We start from the raw sequence: 6,282 nt of genomic DNA, 5'->3' as shown, positions 1-6,282 counted from the left end.
GCCTCCGAAGTTTCGACCTGGCATATAATGAACCACTTCTCGCACTAGTGCGTAAAAAAAACACCATCTGTACTGAAAATGTATTTTACTTCTCGTGTATTAAAAAACTCGCAAGTTCAGGATTCTATTCTCGAACCACTCGCTTCGCTCGTGGTTCAACTATAGAATCCTTTCACTTGCTCGTTTTTCAATTCCACACTCGGCGTTAAAATACAACTTTGCCCCCTTGTATAACAAATAACTATTATTATCTGCGTGTTAACTCGTTTTGTTGCGTCAGTATTTTATACTGGCAACATAAAGTCCTTGAACAGCAAAGTGCCACTTTGATCACTCCTAAAGCACAGTATAATAAAGAGTACTATCGTACAGTATGGTCACTCCCGCTCCCCGCTGAAAGTGCCGCCCACCCCCTCTCGGTTACCTCACAGTTACCGTCTGTCAAAAACGCAAACAGTCGACCTGTCATATTTCACTGATACAAGCATAGTACGCGTTCACCTACACAAGCTTAGACTGTGTGCTAGGAACGCGCCTCTTTTCTATCCAGTGTCCAAGGTGTGCTTAAAGGATGATGTGAAAATGGATTTTATTTTCTTATTCATAATATATTTCCAAATATTATACCAAATGTTTAAATGAAAGATTTATTTTAAGTGCCATTTTGACGTGTAGTTATATTATGTTATTAATATTATAAGTCTATTTTATTATAACAAAGGCGTTCCTATTATGTTGCCATACTTATTTTTAATGGTACTGTAACTGTACACCAAATATTTAGTTTATTTTTATTAACAAAATAATTATTATATTACCAAAATGTATACCAAAGCAATGTATGAAAACGAATTATTTATTTTAGCATTTAAATGCATTTTTTGGAGTTTTATGTTAGGCATATATTATGTAGGCATATATATACATATTATTGATATTTTTTGACAACACCGAATTTCTGTGACTTGAATAAAAAAAAGGAATGTTGATTTCTGTAACTATCCAGTGTATATTTAATTTTATTACTTATCATTCCATTTTATCTCAGTGTTATAGATTTTATTTCTTGGTGCTACTTACTAGCGAACTTATTTTGTGTTGACTCTTATATTTTAATTTGTTATTAATTATAAATAAATGGATTACTATACATCTTTGTTTCATTTTTACCCTTAAAGACCAAAACGTTACTACGAGATGTATATCAATTAGGTTAGGTTAGGTAGTCTAGTACATGGAATGTAATTAATATTATATTCCTTAATACTAATTGAATGTATAAACTAATTAAAAAAAAAACAATCTTACTCTCGTACAAAAAGGTAGCAAACGTTGATTTGATAAAAATGTGTCGATTTTGATATAATTATATAAAGGTTCTTGATAAAATACATACATACAATCACGCCTGTATCCCATAAAGGGGTAAGCAGAGCACATGACACTACTCAAGTTTCAGTGCCACTCTCTCATAAAAGTCATAAAATAGGTATGCTGATAATATGTACTAGCTTTTGCCCGCGGTTACGCTCGCGCAATGCTCAATACAAACTTCCACCTCCCATTTTAGGGAAGTGGCGGGGTTAGAAAGAGACAAAAAGTACCCTATGTCACTTTCCATCTCTTCAGCTATCTCCACTTAAAAAAATCACGTCCTTTCGTCGCTCCGTTTTTTCGTGAAAGGCGGACAAACAAACAGACACACTCACTTTCCCATTTATAATATTAGTATGGATTTGGTATGGATATTACCTATGCTTTAGCAAAATCACGGGGAATCAAATAAAACATGCAATTTATTGTAATCCTTTGTATTATCTAAAAATTACAAATCTTTCATAATTTCAATCATTACAAACTAGCTTCATGTGATCAGCACGTTTCCTGTCTAAAAATATCTATCAGATTTACATTTTTACAACATTCACTAACATTAGGCTCCATACAAACTTGTCTTCTAATTATGACGGAAATTCTAGACACTTGGTCTTATAAATTTTACCACGCAAAATTCAGCTAGTTCATATAAACTTAAACTGTATAGAGTCCACACAAGGCAAGCAGCGTCTCGAGGCAAAAGGTAGACGTGCCTCGGCCGAGGCGACGCGCGTTTTCTTCGGACGAGCGATCTGCCTTGGCCGAGGCAAGTCTACATTCACCGTTTACCTAACGACGCTGCCTCTATGAGGCCTGATCAGTATTACAAACATACGTGGTTAAAATTTTTTGAGACAATTTCTCAATCTAATATAATTTATGAGGAAACCAAACTGTTCGAAAGATACCAAGTTTTATGTCCAGTCTAAGTCCTATGAAGAAAAGGCACATTTGCTATAATAACTTGAAATTATGTTTAAACAAAATTAGTAAGTCAAGGTCATATGGAGCATGGTCGAAAACAAAAAATAAAAAATAATGCAAAGAATTTACCTGACTGCCAAAAGTGGGGTAAATTGATGGCATTATGTTTTTCTACAAAAAATATATTGGAATTGTAAGCGGAACTAGAAGTGCTGAAGTCTAGAGATAGCTTAAAACTAAAGGTGTTTCCTGTTTATTTTAGAAGTCGATGTTATGAAACTTAGTGGTCATGCAGAGTAGTCCCGTGGAAGTATTGCCGCGCGAAACATCGTGCTACTAAGGACATCATTGCCTCGGGCGAGGCAAGTCTACATCAACCGAGCTGTTTAGCGCGGCAATTTTCTAGGCTAGAAGTTTCGTTCTGTGAGGACAGCTACTTTCTATAGTATTGTGCTATTATATACCTATGGTCACATCAGTACTATCAGTAGACGCATTTGTAAAATATTACTTACAAATCGGTGAGAGTTTGGTTTAAAAAAACAGTCTTATAAAATAAACATAATTAATTTTAACTGAAGAAGCATCCTGCAACTAAATAATGCAAATGGATTCTTCGTCAAATTTAATTACTTTGGAAACCACCCGAAAGAAAATAAGGATAAATCGAACATAGTAAGTTTAAAAAAAATAAAAAACCTTACGCCAATATTTCAGTTCATTGGATTTAGCTTGTAAAATACATACATAGTCCATAATTCAAAAGGCATACATTGAAATAATACGCTAATCTTATAAGAAATGAACATTGCACCTATTGATTTAGATATGTTTAAAAATGAAACACATTCATTTGTGAATCCATGACTTTCCCAAATTAGAACACCTATGGTCCTTAATACAATACAAAATCGAAATATGTCTATCATTTGAGGACAAACCATATAATTTTATGCTACCAGTGCTTGCGAAAAGACAGCAGTAATACTTAATGTACAAGTGTGGATTATAACTAAATTTATTAAAATATGAAAAGGTTACTAGATTATATTCACAGAAATTAATGCAGGGTTAACAACAACAGCCTTATTATTAAATAGACACTATTATCAGTAATAATGAAAGTGTACACTGATATATTATTATTGCTTTATAATATGTGCAAAAATGATATGGTAAAACTTCGAACAAATTGACCGCGCGGGTAGCTAGGTCTGTGCATCTCGTAGATGCCTCGTCCGAGGCAATGCGACTCTGAGGGCAATAATACCATTGACATGAAACATCCAAAGAAGTCCATCCAAGGGCAAAAGAAATGTGCTGCCAACCGAAATTTGTAAAAATAAATAGGAAAATTTCGTTCAATTATCGTTTCAGAACAGCGCCATCTACTTCAGATGTGAAATTTGATAACACTAAAATAATATAAGAAGTTATAAAGTCAGATAATATACAGATAAAAATACTACTACTATGGTAACCTCATTAACACTGGCAACACGTGCGAGAGGGACACCAGCCCAAACAATGCCCTCTCATGTGGACCGTTTTCGCTAGTCTGATACAATCGACTTTCTGTTTCAGTGATAAGGTTCAATTTCGTATGGCAAAAAATGTGATTAAGCTGTCCCCTGTAAAGGTCTTTGGAAATTTGTCAAATTATACATGTAATGTTTATGCATATAAGATCAATGTACAACATTCATTACAGACATAGCTCGATAATAGTACATTCTGACGTCAGGATGTCTGGACCATTTTTGGTTTACATAGTTCTAGACAACACTACTAATTGATATCTTAGTCAATATTTACTACCTATTTGGTACCTGTCAATATATTTTTTTCAAATTTTTTTGGCGTACCAGAAAAAAGTTATGACGGAATTTAAAGTTGTGAGCCCGGCCGTGCCGTTGAAGTATGTAGCGCCAGTCAAAAGAATAGAGGCAAATCCGCCTGCCCTCCTGCGCGTCAACTTAAATAGGAATTTATTTTTAGGCACTCGCACATCATCTCTACTGACTAGTGGCATTAATATAGTCGAAATATAAAAGTAATTAGTGTAATTATACTAGTTTTCAACTTTAAATTCCATCATAACTTTTTTCTGGTACGCCAAAAAAATTTGAAAAAAATATATTGACAGGTACCAAATAGGTAGTAAATATTGACTAAGATATCAATTAGTAGTGTTGTCTAGAACTATGTAAACCAAAAATGGTCCAGACATCCTGACGTCAGAATGTCTGGCCACTTTATTCGCTCGATCGATAATAGTAAGGCAACCATTGGTACAACTATTACTTGGTGATGACAGCACAGAATGAACCAAATACTTTCCACTAATAGCTGTTTGACATTAACATGTATGCTTTACTGACTTACTATGCATACTGTACTTTTTTAGCGCTACAAAAAAGGGGTGTTTTCTTTTTTTAGAAAAGGAAAATTTTAGGAATAATCGACCAATTTTTAGTAGTTATGAAAATAAAGCAATGTGAGTCTCCGTATTGGGTGTCTCGTATTTTTCAATCGTTAGATGGGTCCACACACAGCGAGCAGCGTTTGGAGGTCATAACCTCGTGCGGCAAATGGACAATGTAAAAATGCCTCGGTCGAGGCAAATGTTTTTCCTCTACAGATCGGCGATTTTTTTCAGAGTTTGACAGTTATGGTGGTTCGCTAGATTTATAGAGCGACAAATACATGAATTCGTAATCTAACAGCTATGAGTACAAAGCTATGAAGTTGTGGAAAAACTATTTTTACGACACTTTGGCTGCTAGGTAACTTGTTTATTGAAGGGGTGTAGGTTCTTTCTGTGCTATACATTTAGAAACAAACCTATCGCGATAATCACTGACGTCGGTGTGAGAGCGATATAGCGTCGTCGCACTCGCACACCGATGTGAACCGCCTAACCTAACTTTTGCGAAAATTGCATACATTTCTCATTTTTACTTACATAAAATTTGTAGTGTTGAGATTTAAAAAAAATGCAGAATTACTTCTGAATCTGGCTGTGAAGTATAAAATTACAAAGTTTTCATTCCACAGCGTGCTAAGGCTATTTTATATTGCTAAATGCATTAAGAGCATTATACGTGATTTCATTTCAATAGTCAAATACACACTCAAAAACATGATTTCATAAAATGCTTTAGAATATAGAAAAGCCGAGATTCACTATTGATATTGATTTATTGAAAAATAATACGATTTGGTGCCTTATAGGTGCACAGAGTTTTATCGGTAGCCAAGACAAAAAGTGACTGCAAGGCAAGCCAATTTCATACGCACACATACTCATGTTTGTGCGTGAATAAAAAATAGGCGTGTTTTTGAAACTTTTGTCTTAGCATACCTCTCTGGCTTTTAAAACTGTGGTTGTAAGTAAATTTTATATATTTTATGTCAAATATAATTTCATGTCCTAGGCCGCATAGCGAAGTTTTGCATCACTGACGTCTTATTTTGTTACAGAATTGCAAAAACCTGCATATAATGCATTGGCTGTTTGCTCAGGTGGTATAAAGTGTTAGTAGGATATTCTGCTAACAATAATACCTTTGAATAGCTGTATTATTGTTTGATAAATATTGTCAATGTAGAATAAACTAGTAAAAAAAAAACATAGTGTGGTAGGTGTTTAGTATAAGTAGTCATTTACTGCATTAAATGTTTACCCCTTATTCATAAACGTTTACAAAAGTTAATAAGCCGCTAATAATTTTGTACCTTTCCAACGACGTACAGTCTGACCAAAAAGAATAGGAATTAAAAAGAGGCAACATTGAACTGTCATCCCTTTCAAATCAATATGTGAGAAAACGGGACGACACTACGATGTCACTTTAATTTCTACTCCTTTTTGTCAGAATATAGTAAAGAATAAGGAGGTTAGTTAGTTTTCAACAGAAACATGACAGTGAAATTATAGCGCTATGTTTAGCTTTGAAACTCAAAACCGAGGAATAAAAA

Source organism: Leguminivora glycinivorella, chromosome 22 (assembly GCF_023078275.1).
Source record: "Leguminivora glycinivorella isolate SPB_JAAS2020 chromosome 22, LegGlyc_1.1, whole genome shotgun sequence".
Taxonomy (NCBI): domain Eukaryota; kingdom Metazoa; phylum Arthropoda; class Insecta; order Lepidoptera; family Tortricidae; genus Leguminivora; species Leguminivora glycinivorella.
Note: the sequence above shows the minus strand (reverse complement) of the source record.